At 44.5% G+C, this 17667-nt stretch overlaps 1 long non-coding RNA gene across 4 annotated transcripts in view; it reads right to left on the reverse strand.

Annotated features, from left to right (window-relative positions):
* The window catches only part of LOC111550557, a 113628-nt gene that overhangs the window by 77372 nt on the left and 18589 nt on the right, over positions 1–17667 (reverse strand). The gene's annotated exons all lie outside the window — the stretch shown is intronic.

Raw genomic sequence — 17667 nt, forward strand, 5'->3', positions numbered from 1 at the left:
TAAAATAAATGGATTAAATATTAGAGAATAGCAGTATGATATATCCACTCACTGAACTATAATTCGGCCCTTTATTCTGTATTGACATGAAAATGTCCTCAATCAAGTGAAATCAAGTGAAAAAAGATGATAAAACAGTAACAAGGTATGACTCCACTGATATAAAATCACACGTATATATATGCTCATATTCCAACTGGGAGAGTGGACCAACATCTAACAAGACTAATACTGAGTAAGGGTCCAGGCTGAGTGCCAGGCAACAGGATAAGCAGTATGTCTGTTCACACACCCATTCACTGATCCTCCTCCCAATACCTATACCTTGCTCCAGAAAGAATTTAAGGACAGAAAATCTACACACCTCCTCAGGTTCTTTATTTCTCTCATCCTTTCTCTTCTTCACAGAAGCCAGGCCAGTGACAGTGTGAAAAAGGTACATAAAAAGGATGGAAGGAAACCTCTACAGAATCTGGATGGGATTCCTCTTATTTCAACACATAGGAAACAGGTCCTGGGAAGTACAACTCCTCCCTGCACACCCGCAGGATTTGAAGCAAGGCTACCTGACTCAGACTCCCTATTTTATCCCCTACTAAACCCAAGATGCCCTGCAGGGACAGATGGGAGCAATCCTGGCTCATCATATGGAGGTGACAGGCCACAGGAGGCCAGAGCTCTACCTTTGGTACACAAGGCCTGTATCTTTCTATGAGCAGAAATGACAGAGTCAAACCGCTTTTGGCCCCAACCCTGTCCTCTCATCCATGCCTGTACTCATAAGCTATCCTGGCTAAGTTAATTCATGCTCAACCCCCCCATATCTACCGCCTTGCCCAATTACCCCAGAGATTCACAGATTTCCCCAGTAAGAGACTAAGTCCCTACCAAGAAAGCTGCCTAGAGTGACCAGACATGTTAGTTTGATTCAAACATTTCCAGTCTTGGGTGAGGGTAGCCAGGGTTCAGATCTATCTGCTCTTAGATATGCAGGAGCAAACTACACTTCTTGTTTGACCATAAAGCCACAAACAAGGAACTGGAAACTTCCCAAAGGTGAAATCCACATTGTTGTTGCCTGTATCTTTAGCCTGGGGTGGGGGGTATAGGCACATGAGTGGAGGCAGGGCACTCAGGGAGAGACTCAACTACTTCAAAACATTTCTCACATACTCTCTGTCACCTTTTGGACACCAACTATAAGTCAGGCACTGTGTTAAGTGCTTTCATATACTACTGACAAAAAAAGCAAAATCACTTTTATCAAATATTCCTACTATGTGCTACTGAATTTAAGACGCCAAAAGCACACTCAGGTCCAGCTGCCCTGCTGATAGTTAAATATTCAGGCTTGATGTTAAGCAGAGGAAAGAAACCTGAGATTCTCTCCTTAGGGTTATCACAGAAGTGTACATACTATCAAGTCAGAGTCTTCAGGCTCCAATCTGGCTTCAGCTCTCTTACCTGCGCTTTCAGCAGGAAACATCACAAACACTCACGTACACATCTCAAGTCCCCAACACACTTGGTCTGCAAGTGGAAGAAATTCCCTGCTAGAAATGGGTACAATATGAGGTAGAAAAAACCAAAAGTAATCACACTTCTTCAGCAGAGGAACCTCTTTCTCTCTCCACTTCCATCTTTGCCAAATACGTATTTATTGAACAACTCATATTATGCTCATCACTACAGGATATAAGAGATGCCTCCTGACTTCAAAAATTTACTCCATTAGGGAAAACAAAATCAACACATAGGAAGCATGTTATAAAAATAAGAGGACTCACCGGGCACAGTGGCTCATGCCTGTAATCCCAGCACTTTGGGAAGCTGAGGCGGCTGGATCACAAGGTCAGGAGTTCAAGATCAGCCTGGCCAAAATGGTGAAACCTCATCTCTACTAAATATACAAAAATCAGCCAGGCGTGGTGGCAGGCGCCTGTAATCCCAGCTACTCAGGAGGCTGAGGCAGGAGAATTACTTGAACCTGGGAGGTGGAGGCTGCAGTGAGCCGATATCGTGCCACTGCACTACAGCCTGGGTGACAGAGTGAGACTTTGTCTCAAAAAAATGAATAAAAAAAAAAAATAAGAGGGCTCCAGGATTTCTAGTGCATGGAACAGGAAAAAAGAGATGCTGGTAAAACAAATGGAAAAGTATGTAAAGTAAGACAAATGGTGGGATGTTCTGGTATATATAGCTATCTTCAATTTCAAATAACCACATCTCCCCTTTTTGGTTCCATTCCTAGTAGAGTGATATTTTACTTCAAGAAAAATCTCCAATACAAACATCTGAGACATAAAGTTGGGGATCATTCACAAGGCAAAAAGGAGTCTCCTCTTTGCTGTAAAGTTAACTAAGATTTTAACCACCCCTCAAACTATCCCTGTATCATACATACATACATATACATACAATGTTTATACCCAACTTTTCAGGATCACATTTATAAGGTGAAGCAAAATAGTTTTAAAAAGTATTCAGGACAGGCGAGGTGGCTCACGCCTATAATCCCAGTTCTTTGGGAGGCCGAGACAGGTGGATCACCTGAGGTCAGGAGTTTGAGACCAGCCTGGCCAACATGGTGAAACCCTGTCTCTATTAAAAATATGAAAATTAGCCAGGCATGGTGGCGCACGCCTGTAATTCCAGCTACTCAGGAGGCTGAGGCAAGAGAATCACTGGAACCTGGGAGGCAGAGGTTGCAGTGAGCAGAGATCGCACCACTGAACTCTGAATGCCACTGGGCAACAGAGCAAGACTCCGTCTCAAAAAAAAGAAAAAGACACATGCACACGTATGTTTATTGTGGCACTATTTACAATAGCAAAGACATGGAACCAACACAAATGCCCATCAATGATAGACTGGATAAAGAAAATATGGTACATATACACCATGGAATACTATGCAGCCATAAAAAGGAATGAGATCATGTCCTTTGCAGGGGCATGGATGAAGTTGGAAGTCATCATCCTCAGCAAACTAACACAAGAACATAATACCAAACACCACATGTTCTCACTCATAAGTGGGAGCTGAACATTGAGAACACATGGACACAGAGAGGGGAATAACACACACCAGGGCTCTTCGGGGGTGGGAGGTGGGGGGTGAGGGGAGGGAACTTAAGAGGACAGGTCAATAGGTGCAGCAAACCACCATGGCACACATACTCCTATGTAACAAACCTGCACGTTCTGCACATGTATCCAGATTTGTTTTTTTTGTTTTTAGAATAAAGAAAAAAAATTTTGGCTGGGCGCGGTGGCTCATGCCTGTAATCCCAGCACTTTGGGAGGCCGAGACGGGCGGATCCCGAGGTCAGGAGATTGAGACCATCCTGGCTAACACAGTGAAACCCCGTCTCTACTAAAATTACATTTAAAAACAATGAGCCGGGCGCGGTGGCGGGTGCCTATAGTCCCAGCTACATGGGAGGCTGAGGCAGGAGAATGGTGTGAACCTGGGAAGCGGAGCTTGCAGTGAGTGGAGATCGCGCCACTGCACCCCAGCCTGGGCGACAGAGCAAGACTCCGTCTCAAAAAAAAAAAAAAAGAAAAAGAAAAAAAATTGTATAAAGGCAATGTATCAGGTTGGGTGTGATAGCACATGCCTGTAATCCTGACACTTGGGAGGCCAAGACAGGAGGATTGCTTGAGGCGAGGAGTTCAAGACCAGCCTGGGCAACATAGCAAGAAGACTCTGTCTCTACAAAAAAATTAAAAATTAAAAAATAAAATATTTAAAAAGGCAATGTATTGATGAAGAATGGCTAAACTATGATGCATACATAAAACGGAGTATTATTCGGCCTTAAACTGGAAAGAAATCCTAACACATGCTACAACATGGATGAACCCTAACACACTATGCTAAGTAAAATAAGCCCATCACACACACAAAAATACTGTATGACTCTATTTATATGAGGTAGTGAAGTATTCAAATTCACAGAAACAGAAAGTAGAATGGTGGTACCAGAGAGAAAGGAGGGGTAGGGCAAGCAGAGTTGTTGTTTAATGGGTACAGAGTTTCAGTTTTGCAAGATGAAGAAGTTCTGGAGATCTGTTGCACAAAATGTGAATATACCTAAGACTACTAAAACATAAAGACTTAAAAATGGTTAAAATGGCAAATTTTATGTTTGTTTTTTACAATTTCTCATACACTTAAAAATGGTTAAGATGGTAAATTTTATGTGTGTTTTTTACCACAACTGCTTTTTTTTTTTTTTTTTTTTTTTTTTGAGATGGAGTCTTGCTCTGTCACACAGGCTGGAGTGCAGTGGCGCGATCTCAGCTCCCTGCCACTGCAACCTTCACCTCCTGGGTTCAAGTGATTCTCCTGTCTCAGCCTCCCAAGTAGCTGGGATTATAGGTGTGTGCCACCTCACCCAACTAATTTTTTTTGTATTTTTAGTAGCAACTGGGTTTTGTCATGTTGGGCAGGCTGGTCTCAAACTCCTGACAAGGTGATCCACCCGCCTCAGCCTCCCAAAGTGCTAGGATTACAGGCATAAGCCATCGCGCCCAGCTCACAATTACTCTTTTTAAAAAGGTAATGTTCATATGGTGAAAAATAAAAAATTCAGCAACAGAGAAGGATATTAAAAAACAAAAAGGCCAGGCATGGTGGCTCATGCCTATAATCCGAGCACTTTGGGAGGCCAAGGCAGGTGGATTGCTTGAGTTCACGTGTTCTAGACCAGCCTGGGCAACATGGCGAGACCCCATATCTATTGAAAAAAAAAAAAAAAAAGAAAGAAGGAAAAAGAAAACTTTCAGAAACAGTATGGGTATATAACAAGTATACAGAGTTTCTCCTCTTTTTACATACAAATGCTAACACTAGTACACTAGCCATAAAAACTATTCTGCACGTTAGTTTTCTCTTAATGACAGATCTTGGAGATCGTTCCATACCAGTGTGTTTGTGTATATCTGTGTAATTTTTCTTTTTCCTGCAACCAACCATCCATCCTTTTTTTTTTTTTTTTTTTTTTGAGACAGGATCTTGCTCTGTTGCCCGGGCTGGAGTGCAATGGGATGATCTCGGCTCACTGCAACCTCCGCCTCCCAGGTTCCAGCAACTCTCTTGCTTCAGCCTCCCAAGTAGCTGGGATTACAGGCATGCACCACCACGTCCAGCTAATTACTGTATTTTTAGTAGAGATGGGGTTTCACTATGTTGGCCAGGCTGGTCTTGAACTCCTGACCTCAAGTGATTCACCAGCCTCGGCCTCCCAAAATGTTGGGATTATAGGCATGAGCCACCGCACCCAGCCAGTAAAAAGGTTTTTTTTGTTTTTGTTTTTTGTTTTTTTTTAGAGGGAGTCCCACTCTGTGGCCAGGCTTAAGTGCAGTGGCACAATCTCGGCTCACTGCAACCTCCGCCTCAAGTTCAAGCAATTCTCCTGCCTCAGCCTCCCGAGTAGCTGGGACTACAGGTGAGTGCCACCACACCCAGCTAATTTTTTGTATTTTTAGTAGAGACAGGGTTTCAGCATGTTGGCCAGGATGGTCTTAACCTCTTGACCTTGTGATCTGCCCACCTCAGCCTCCAAAAGTGCTGGGATTACAGGTGTGAGCCACCATGGCCGGCCAGTAAAATGTATTTTTAAAGCAAAACATATTAAGGACTTTGCAGATCAATTTTGCACAGCTTTTCCCTCAACAAATATGTTCAGGCCAGGCATGGTGGCTCATGCCTGTAATCCCAGCACTTTGAGAGACCGAGGCGAGAGGACTGCTTGAGCCCAGTTCAAGACCAACGTGGGCAACATAGATCCCACCTCTGCAAAAAAAGAAATTAGCCAGGCATAGTGGCTCAAGCCTGCAGTCCTAGCAACATGGGAGGGTGAGGTGGAAGGATCACTGCCGCTTGGGAGGTTGAGGCTGCAGTGAGTGGAGACTGCACCACTGCACTCCAGCCTGGGTGACAGTGCTAGCTAGACCCTGACTCCAAAAAAAAAAAAAGTTCAGATTTCACTCTTTATATATCCTCCAGGAAAACTGAGTTAATGATTGATATTTTCTTTGGTTTGACTTGAGTAACATTTTCACCTCAGCTCATTTCTTTTTTTTTTTTTTCCTTCTTTTGAGATGGGGTCTCGCTCTGTCGTCCAGCCTGGAGTACAGTGGCACCACCTCTGCTGTCCTGGCATTCCAAAGTGCTGGGATTACAGGTGTTAGCCAACGCACCTGGCCAAGCTTATTTCTACTAGGCTGTATGTGTTGGCTTTATCAGTACCACAAGGAATCATGGATACGATCAAGGAAATACATGAAATACACATCATCCTCCCAATGCTATGGTCACCCTTTACACTCTGCTGTCTTTATCAATGGCTTGTCAAAAGTATTCATTTTATTGTGTTTAGCTCTGAGGAAATTGAGTCTCACTCTGTCACCCAAGCTGCAGTTAACCTCCACCTCTTGGGTTCAAGCAACCTTTACCTCCCAGGTTCAAGCAATTCTCCTGCCTCAGCCTCCCAAGTAGCTGGGACTACAGGCACGTGGCACTGCACCCAGCTAATTTTTGTATTTTTTGTAGAGAGAGTGTTTTGCCATGTGGGCCAGGCTGGTCTGGAACTCTTGGCCTCAAGTGATCGCCTGTGTCAGCCTACCAAAGTGCTACAATTAAAGGTGTAAGCCACTGTGCCTGGACTCTGCAGAAATTTTTTTTTTGAGACAAAGTCTTGCTCTTGTCTCCCAGGCTGGAGTGCAATGGCATGATCTTGGCTCATTGCAACCTCCACCTCCCAGGTTCAAGTGATTCTCCTGCCTCAGCCTCCTGAGTAGCTGGGATTACAGGCGCCTGCCACCATGCCCGGCTAATTTTTGTATTTGTAGTAGAGACGGGGTTTCACCATGTTGGCCAGGCTGGTCTTGAACTCCTGACCCCAGGTGATCTGCCCACCTCGGCCTCCCAAAATGCTGGGATTACAGGCATGAGCCACCACACCTGGCCAGAAATTTTTTACCCAACTAATTTTTTTTAAAGCACCTCTTTCACTTCAGTATCTCTCAGTCTGCTGACTGGTTTTCTCCTTTTTTTATGGTAAATTGAATTTTTTTTTTTTTTTAATTATACTTTAAGTTCCGGGATACATGTGCAGAACATGCAGGTTTGTTGCCTAGGTATGCACACTGGTTTTCTTACAGGGAGCATAGTGAGGTAGAAATGAGGGCTCCTTAGATACATTGGGGTTCAAATATCAGTCTGCCATTTCCAAGGTAATTAATTTCTTAAGAGTAGCCATCCCCAACCTTTTTGGCATCAGGAACCTGCTTCATGAAAGACAATTTTTCCGGCCGGGCGCGGTGGCTCAAGTCTGTAATCCCAGCACTTTGGGAGGCCGAGATGGGTGGATCACGAGGTCAGGAGATCGAGACCATCCTGGCTCATATGGTGAAACCCCGTCTCTACTAAAAAATACAAAAAACTAGCCGGGCGACGAGGCAGGCGCCTGTAGTCCCAGCTACTGGGGAGGCTGAGACAGGAGAATGGCCTAAACCCGGGAGGCGGAGCTTGCAGTGAGCTGAGATCCGGCCACTGCACTCCAGCCTGGGCTGCAGAGTAAGACTCCGTCTCAAAAAAAAGAAAAAAAAAAAAAAAAAAGAAAGACAATTTTTCCATGGACAAAGGGGAGGGAATGGTCTTAGGATGATTCAAGTACATTACATTTATTGTGCACTTTATCTCTATTATTATTATGTTGTAATATATAATGAAATAATTATACAACTCACCATAATGTACAACCAGTGGGAGCCCTGAGCTTGTTATCTTGCAATTAGATGAGATGGGAGACAATGACAGATCATCAGGCATTAGATTCTCACAAGGAGCATGCAACCTAGATCCCTCACTTCCTCAGGTCACAATAGAGTTCCCACTCCTAAGAGAATCTAACACTGCCACTGATCTGACAGGAGGCAGAGCTCCGGCAGCAATGCAAGTGATGATTGTAAAAATACAGACGAAGCTTTGCTCACTTGCCCACCACTTACCTCCTGCTGTGCAACCTGTTCCTAATGAGCCACAGACTAGGGTTGGGGACCCCTTTCTTAGAGCCTCTGGTTGTCACCTGTAAAAGAGAGGCGCTACCATCTATCTCTTACACAGGTGAAATCACAACATATGGTTGAAAAGCCTATTAGAATGGTAGGTGTGCTGGCTCATGACTGTAATCCTAGCACTTTGGGAGGCCAAAGCAGGTGGATCACCTGAGCTCAGGAAATCGAGACCAGCCTGGCCAACATGGTAAAACCCATGTTCACTAAAAATACAAAAATTAGCCGGGTGTGGTGGCACACATCTGTAATTCCAGCTACTTGGGAGGCTGAGGCATGAGAACTGCTTGAACTCAGGAGGCGAAGGTTGCAGTAAGCCAAAATCACACCACCGCACTCCAGCCTGGGCAACAGAGTGAGACTCTATCCAAAAAAAAAAAAACCTATTACAGAGGAAACAGTGCTGTCTCTGTTGAACCAGCACTGTCTCAGAAGTCAAAGAAATGCTTAAAGAAGTAGTAAAGGACAAGAAGGAATCTGCCAAGTTGACATGAGAAAGGGTGTTTCTGGAAGAGGCAACAATACATACAAAGGGCAAGAGTTGGGCAGAGCTGCCAGTCACAGTGGCTCACACCTGTAATCCCAGCACTTTGGGAGGCCAAGGCAGGTGGATCACCTGAGGTCAGGAGTTTGAGACCAGTCTGACCATAATTGTGAAACCCTCTCTCTACTAAAAAAATACAAAATTAACCAGGTGTGGTGGCACACACCTGTAATCCCAGCTACTTGGGAGGCTGAGGCAGGAAAATTGCTTGAACCTGTGAGGCGGAGGTTGCAGTGAGCCGAGATCGCTTCACTGCGCTCCAGCCTGGGCAACAACAGCTAAACTCTGTCTCAATTTAAAAAAGAGTTGTGCAGAGCCACAATCCAACAACACAGATACTAACAAGAAGATAAAAATATGGATTAGTCAACAAGTAGTTATTGAGTGCCTCTACATACTAGGCACTGAAGATACACGACCAGGAACAAGCTCCCTGCCCTCACAGAGCTTCAAACCCACCAGGAGAGAAAGACAAACAGTTAAGTGGTCTTATGTAAACAAATGAGGTGCTAACAGTTTCTTTATATACAGTGCCAAAAAAACCCTTCAAGAGGAGATAATGCTTACTTGACAATTAAAGGCAAGGGACAGGCTGGGCGCAGTGGCTCACACCTGTAATCCCAACACTTTGGGAGGCCAAGGCGGGTGAATCACTTGAGGTCAGGAGTTCAAGACCAGCCTGGCCAACATGGAGAAACCCCGTCTCTACTAAAAATACAAAAATTAGCCAGGCATGGTGGTGCATGCCTGTAGTCCCAGCTACTCGAGAAGCTGAGACAAGAGAATCGCTTGAACTCGGGCGGCGGAGGTTGTAGTGAGCTGAGATAGTGCCACTACACTCCAGCCTGGGTGACAGAGTGAGATTCCGTCTCAAAAAAAAGCAAGGGATAGTTAATTGAGGCAAAATGCACAGTAAAGACTGTTCTAGGCAGAGGCTATACAGCATTGCAAAGGCTCTCAGGCCAGAAACCGCTGGAGAAGGGGTCAACAAACTGTGAGCAGATGAGGGTGCCAGGAGTAGGGAAGGAGGGGCCTGGGATGAGACTTGAGAAACATGCAGGGACCAGATACTACAGGATCCAAGTAAAGAACTCAAATCTCTTCCATGCCCCTTCAAGGGTAGAGAAGTGGCAGAGTCCTGTAAGTCAAAATATCTCTAAATATGGTCTGAAGGACTGGGTGCAGTGGCTCACACCCGTAATCCCAGCACTTTGGGAGGCAGATGGATCACCTGAGGTCAGGAGTTCAAGACCAGCCTGGTCAACATGACAAAACCCCGTCTCTACTAAAAATACAAAAAAAAAAAAAAAAAAAAAAAAAAAATTTAGCTGGGTGTGGTGGTGGATGCCTGCATTCCCAGCTACTCTGGAGGCTGAGGCAGGAGAATCTCTTGAACCCAGGAGGTAGAGGCTGCAGTGAGCCAAGATCACTCCACTGCACTGCAGCCTGGGTGACAAGAGCGAAATTCCATTTCCAAAAAAAAAAAAAAAGGAGAAAATAGGTATCTTTGGCTAGGTGCAGTGGCTCACGCCTATAATCCCAGCACTTTGGGAGGCTGAGGCAGGTGGACTGCCTGAGGTCAGGAGTTTGAGACCAGCCTGGCCAACATAGTGAAACCCCATCTGTGCTGAAAATACAAAAAATTAGCTGTGTATGGTGGCAGGTGCCTGTAATCCCAGCTACTCAGGAGGTTGAGGCAGGAGAATTGCTTGAACCCGGGAGGCAGAAGTTGCAGTGAGCCAAGATCGTGCCATTGCACTCCAGCCTGGGAAACAAGAGCGAAACTCCATCTCAAAAAAATATATATATATGATCTGGAGATGATGACTAGTGTCAGAATCACCTGGGAGGCTGATCAAGCTGCAGATTCCTGGTCACCACCCCAAACTTACTGAATTAGAGTATCTAGCAGTTAACACCAGGAATCTGCATTTTAAACAAATATCCAGCGCCCCCTCCCTCACCCTCATGGGTAATTCTGATACACTAAAGCTTCAAAACCGTAACTCTAGGAACAAGGATAATGAAGAAAGGCCCTTACTTGAAGCTGGCTGTCAATGTCATAATTAGAGTACTATGTAAAGCCAGAGTCAAGCTGGGCATTAAGTAATCTAGACAGAGCAGTTTGAGCTAGGTGTGAAGGCGCACACCTATATCCCAGCTACTTGGGTGGCTGAGGCAGAAGGATCATTCGAGCTCAAGTTCAATGCTGTAGTGTGCTATGATCATGCTGGTGAACGGCCACTACACTCTAGCTTGGGCAACATAGTGAGACCTTGTCTCTAGAAAGAGAATCTGAATGAATTATGGAATTTGGAGGTCCTAAAGCAGAAAATAGAAGGCAGGACACTATAGCCACGGGACTTAAGAGAACAGAAGGAGCAAGTAAAGACAGTGAGTAGTCTCACGGAAATCACTAACAACAGTCATGATCTCCAGCTCTCTTAGGTTGGTTTTCCCAGCACGGCCCTAGGAAGGGAATGCAGGTGCCTCACCTCACAGAGACTAGATGACCAGGCCATAGACTGCCCAGTCTGTGCACATAACCACTCCATCCAACCTTCAAAAGAGAACACACCCTTCCTCAACAAGTACTCTATCTTCATGAATCCCCATCAGCCTGCAAAAGAGCTCTGAGCTACATACAAAAACATTCAGAACACCTCTAAGGGCCAGGGACTAGCTACCCCTCCAGACTCTCTACTTGGCACATCAGTACCCCCAGCCCTGTCAAAATTTAAGAGCCAGGTCAGAAACCTTGATGCCCACTCCTACATACCTTCAGATCCCACCATTCATGCACATCCAGCCAGTCTTCCACTACTTTTTGCTATGCCTCACGGACAGAGTCCCATACTATATTCTACAGAATACTTGCTCCCCAAAATTCAGAGAGAAATTCCACAGATTCATGTTAAACAGAGTCCTGAACTCCTAAGGCTGCTGAGGCCAGCTCCTATGCCTGGTTCAGTGGGAGGAGGTAGCCTGAAGACAGCTCACTCCCTTCAACCTATCTGAAGGAAGCTCCAGCACTACTGCAGGCTTCTGTACACGTAACTTGTTTCAAAGATAAGGGAGTTGAACCTGATATATTTAGAAGTGTGGATGATAGGCTCTTGGCAGCAGAAATTGAGGTGGGGGAAAAGTTAAGGTAGGATTTCTGGGGATTTCATTTTAAAGTAAAGAGCCCATAAAATACAAAGAAAGTAATATACACTCTCACTCAAATCCTTGTATGTCAACTAACTGATCTTTTCTATAATCCAAAAGCTGGTTCCAAACTAAAGAGGTAAGAATGCTAAAAGATGATTTAAGTAATCCCCAAGATTATTTATGACCCTAATCCTGAACTGCTTGCCCTGTTCCTTCTTACACTCTACTCACTATCCAAGTGCTCCAGGTTTATGACTTAATGATTCAGCTTCCTGCTTCAGCCTTGTCTCACCCTTCAGGCCTTTTGCTTCCTTCCTTGCTTAGAATTCTACTCCACTGTCAGTTATTCCGCCCTCAGCTACCTGAAGTTAATAATATGCCTACCCAGATTCTCAACCTTTATCCTCAGGACACATGCTGCCTTCATGAGCAAGTCTTTTGTGTCAGGCTTACCCTGGTTTCATGGATATGACCCAATCATTTTAGATGGTTCATCCAGCCAAATAAGGGGATCAAAAAAGATGGAGGAAATAGGAAGAATGACAATGAACCAAGGGCCAGTGTTTAAAACTCACCCTGACATCCTAAAGTACACCTTCCTAGACCTCAGGTGCTGCCCCTGATACTCTATCCCCCTCCCCCAAAGGTCGTACTAACCACTGCTGATAAGCTTTGACTAGGAATTCATGGTGAGCACAACATAAGCTTATAGTCTAGGGAAGGACACAGACAACAAAAGAATTACAATACATATGATAATTAATGGCAAAGTATGCAGAGTTGCATGATCGAGGCTAATCAGGTGAAGTTATACCTAAGCTGTAACTTGGATGATGAACAGGAGATATCCAGGCAGTGGCAGAGCATTCTAGGCAGTGCCTAGAATGGTGTGTTCTAGGTACAGTGAAGAGCACATGCAAAGGCCCTGCAGCAAGAAAGCACATCTAAAGACATGTCATGAGCTGGAGGATGGGAAGGTCAAGATAGGGGACTGATACAGATGATGCTGGAGAGGCCAAAAGGGCCTAATAGGACAAAGGAAGTTGTTTTACTATTCACTTCACAAGTATTTATTGTCAATAATGTGTCAGACATTGTCCTAGATGCTAGGAATACAACAATGAATTAAACAAACAATACCAACCAGGCACAGCGGCTCACACCTGTAATCCCAGCACTCTGAGAGGCCAAGGTGGGTGGATCATTTGAGGTCAGGAGCTCAAGACCAGCCTGGTCAACATGGTGAAATCTTGTTCCTACTAAAAATACAAAAATTAGCCCGGCATGGTGGCACACGCCTGTAATCCCAGCTACTGAGGAAGCTGAGGCACGAGAATTGCTCGAACCCGGGAGACAGAGGTTGCAGTAAGCCAAAATAGAACCACTGCACTCCAGCCTGAGCAAGAGAGCAAGACTCCATCTAAAAAAAAAAAAAAAAAAGGCCGGGTGTGGTGGCTTACGCCTGTAATCCCAGCAGTTTGGGAGGCCGAGGCAGGCAGATCACGAGGTCAGGAGATCGAGACCATCCTGGCTAACACGGTGAAACCCCATCTCTACTAAAAGTACAAAAAATTAGCCGGGCATGGTGGCGGGCACCTGTAGTCCCAGTTGCTCGGGAGACTGAGGTAGGAAAATGGCATGAACCCGGGAGACGGAGCTTGCAGTGAGCCGAGATCGCGCCACTGCACTCCAGCCTGGGCAACGGGGTGGAGACTCCGTCTCAAAAAAAAAAAAAAACCAGAATATCCCTGTTCTCTTCTAATTAGAGAAGACTATAAACAAATATGTAAATAAACCAGAAAATTATCAGATATTGATAAGTGCGATCACAGTATTAAAATAAGGTGATATAATAAAAGCATATGGGTAGACACTTTAGAATCATTAGATAGTCAGGGGAAGACCTGTCTGAAGAGATGGCATTTAAAAGCAGGGGCAGGGTGCAGTGGCACAGAGACGAGCTGTGAGACCTCGTTTCTACAAAAAAAATTTTTAAAAACTAGCCAGGCATGGTGGCACATGCCTTTAGTACCAGCTACTGGTCAGGTTGAGGCAGGAAGATCCCTTCTGCACTAGGAAGATCCCACTGCACTACAGCCTGGGTTACAGAACGAGGATTTTGACTAAAAAAAAAAACAAAAAAGAACAGAAAAGAAAGGAAGGAAAGAAAAGAAAAATCAGGTATCTCAATAAAAGGAAGTCATTAAAAGCTCAATGGAGACTGGGTGCAGTGGCTCACGCCTGTAATCTTACAATTTTAGGAGGCTGAGGTGGGTGGATCACTTGAGGCCAGGAGTTCAAGACCAGCCTAACCAACATGGTGAAACCCCATCTCTACTAAAAATACAAAAATTAGCTGGGCATGGTCGTGCACACCTGTAATCCCAGCACTTTGGGAGGCCGAGGCAGGACAATCGCTTGAAACCAGGAGGCAGAGGTTGCAGTGGGCCAAAATCACACTACTGCATTCAAGCCCAGGAGACAGAGACTCTGTCTCCAAAACACAAAGTAGTTGAATGGAAATATCACTAATATCTAACTTTTTTTTTTTTTTTTTTGAGACAGAGTTTTGCTCTTGTTGCCCAGGCTGGAGTGCAATGGCGCAAACTCAGCTCACTGCAACCTCCACCTCCCAGGTTCAAGTGATTCTCCTACCTCAGCCTCCCGAGTGGCTGGGATTACAGGCCCCCACCACCACGCCCAGCTAATTTTTGTATTTTTAGTAGAGATGGGGTTTCACCATGTTGGCCAGACTGGTCTCGAACTCCTGACCTCAGGTGATCCACCTGCCTTGGCCTCCCAAAGCACCAGGATTACAGGCGTGAGCCACCGCGTCCGGCCTCACTGACATCTTTTTAAGCAGGGGAATTATCATTTAAGCAATCATTCTTACATTTTTATTTTTTTGAGACAAGGTCTCACTCTGTCACCAAGGCTGGAGTGCAGTGGCATCACTACAACTCATTGCAGCTTCAACCTCCCAAGCTCAGCCTCCCAAGTATCTGGGACCACAGGTGTGCACCAGCACCACACGTGGCTAATTTGTTATTTTTTGTAGAGACAGGGTCTCACTATGTTGCCTCGAACTCCTGGGCTCAAGTGATCCTCCCATCTTGGCCTCTCAAATTGCTAGGATTACAGGCATAAGCCACCATGCCTGGCCCATTTTTCCATTTTATAAAGACCACTCTGGCTGTAGTGTGGAGAATGGAATGGAGGTAGGGGTGAATAAAATTAAGACTGGAGGCAGTGATAGATAACAGATTATACAAACTAAGATAATGATGTTAATAACAACTAACATTCATATAGCAATTAGTAGGTGCCAATCTATTATTCTAAGTATTTTACATATATTAATTCACTTAATCCTCACAAGTACTCTTTTATAAATTTAAAAACTAAGGTACGGGGGGAGGGGGGAGGGATTGCATTGGGGAGGTATACCTGATATAAATGATGAATTGACGGGTGCTGACGAGTTGATGGGTGCAGCACACCAACATGGCACATGTATACATATGTAACAAACCTGCACGTTATGCACATGTACCCTAGAACTTAAAAGTATAATAAAAAATAAATAAATAAATAAATAAATAAATAAATAAATAAATAAATAAAAACTAAGGTACAGAGTAGTAGCAATGGAGAGAAAAAGTGATTACATTCAAGAAATACTGAGGAGGCAGGAAGGACAAGTCCTAGTGACTGGTTGTCAGATGTGGGAAGGGAAGGAAGGAATGATTAATCGTTGCTATGTTTGAGGCTTTAGCTACTGCATGCTGTCTATAATGTATATGATTGGGCACTGGAGAAGGAGCAAGTGAGAAAAAGCAGGGGGCTACAAGACATCCCAGTGGAGTTGTAAGCAGTTGGATAATCTGGTCTAGAGATCTGGGCTGGAGATTTGGGAACCATCCACATGTAGATGGTAACTGAAGCCGCCAAAGAGGCTGAGATCACCCAAAAACTGGAAATACCTTAATGTCTCAACAGAAAAATAGCCAACTAAAATACAGCATATCCATTCTATGAAATACTATCCAGCACCAAAAAGAATGAGATATGCCTTTTTGTATTAACATGGAATATTGTCAAAGTACGTTATTAAATCAAAGAATACCAGAACGATACATAAAATGTTATATCACTTGTATAGAGAATTAAATAAAATATAAAATAATACTTTAAATTTTTTCTGGGTTCATACATATGTAAGTAAACACACAGGAAAAAGTATGGCAGGTACATTCCAAACCACCAACACGTTACCTCTAGTGAATACACAAATAACTGAAATAGGGAGATAGGAATAGTCAAAATATGCTCTATGTTTTGATATTTTAAAAATATAATTTATTATATTCTCTAAATTAAATAATTTTTCAAAAAGAATGCACAGAAGAAGGAGCTTACAAAGGAAATCTTTTGCTTCAGATACTAAATTCTCTCTGTCCTTCCCATCCTCCACTGGCCTTGAAGTTCACATATTCTGGCTTCTCATCCGCCTACCTCTGAAATGTTAACACCAAGCCCCCTAATTCCATATTCTATCCCAAATCCTTGGCTCCAGGCAAGGCCTGGCCACCAATCCCTGAGCCTGAGCTATAGCCCTAGGAGGGGAGATCAGACACCAAAGTCTCAACAAACACAGGGGAAATGGGTATAGATGCCAGCTTCAAGGACAGTGATCAAATGGCCTTGCTGGCCAGCAGAAATTTCAAACAGAAAAAGGTATTTGAAAGTATCTGGCCATTTGGAAGCAGCTCTGGAGTGCTGAGGAATGGGGCTGAGCAACAGTCAGGCAAAGTCAGGAGTGAAGTAGTAAGGGGTGGGCTAGTTTCACTTGTGAAGATTCCAAGTGCAGTGCTGCAATCTTATGGAAACCAGGTTTACAGAAAAAGGAGGAGGCAAGCTGCATTCTGTGAGAGTCTGGTTGGAGAACGGGGGTTTCTAGGGGTATCTAGAGGAGTCAATTCCAAAGCAGCAATTCCAAAAGGCACATTATGTAAAGGTTTTGTAGCTACAGCAGCAGAACAAAGCTACAGATGTAAATAGAAAGGAGGTAAGGAAGATCTACATATGAGGCAAGATGAAGGCAAATTAAAGCCTTTCCTTCGGCCAGGCACAGTGGCTCATGCCTGTAATCCCAACACTCCGGGAGGCCGAGGCGGGTGGATCACCTGACTGAGGTCGGGAGTTTGAGACCAACCCGACCAAAATGGAGAAAATCCGTCTCTACTAAAAAAACCACAAAATTAGCCAGTCATGGTGGCGCATGCCTGTAATCCCAGCTACTCGGGAGGCTGAGGCAGGAGAATCGCTTGAACCCAGGAGGTGGAGGTTGCAGTTGAGTAGAGATTGTTGCCATTGTACTCCAGCCTGAGCAACAAGAGCAAAACTCTGTCTCCAAAAAAAAAAAAAAAAAAAAAAGCTTTTCCTTTGTCAGTAAACCAAAGGCAGAGATGATCATGGGCAGCTTTCTGGTGACTGCACCCTTAAGTTTCAACTTTCTGTAGATGAAAGACAATGTATTTGGTCATGTTTTCCTGGTTACCCAAAAAATGACACAGCCCAGACCTTACCCAACAGCTGATTCACCATCAATTAATCTATATCACAGCCTGCTGGTTCTGACACCTCACACAGTCACATACTAGACAGCTCTGGGGAAAAAAACAACCCAAGGTGAGCTGTCAAAGTCCTCCTCATACCTGACCTCGCCCTCTGGAGTAGGTTTCATTTCAAAACTGAAAGGGACTACAGGGCTGGGGAAATCCAAAGATCAACAGAGCCAGGAACAGGTGGTTCCCAGCAGAAGCGTCCCAGGTTGGAACTCAAAACAGAAACCAGACCACTGATAAGACATGGTTTATGATGTCTGTC

This window comes from Piliocolobus tephrosceles, chromosome 15 (assembly GCF_002776525.5).
Source record: "Piliocolobus tephrosceles isolate RC106 chromosome 15, ASM277652v3, whole genome shotgun sequence".
Classification (NCBI taxonomy): Eukaryota; Metazoa; Chordata; class Mammalia; order Primates; family Cercopithecidae; genus Piliocolobus; species Piliocolobus tephrosceles.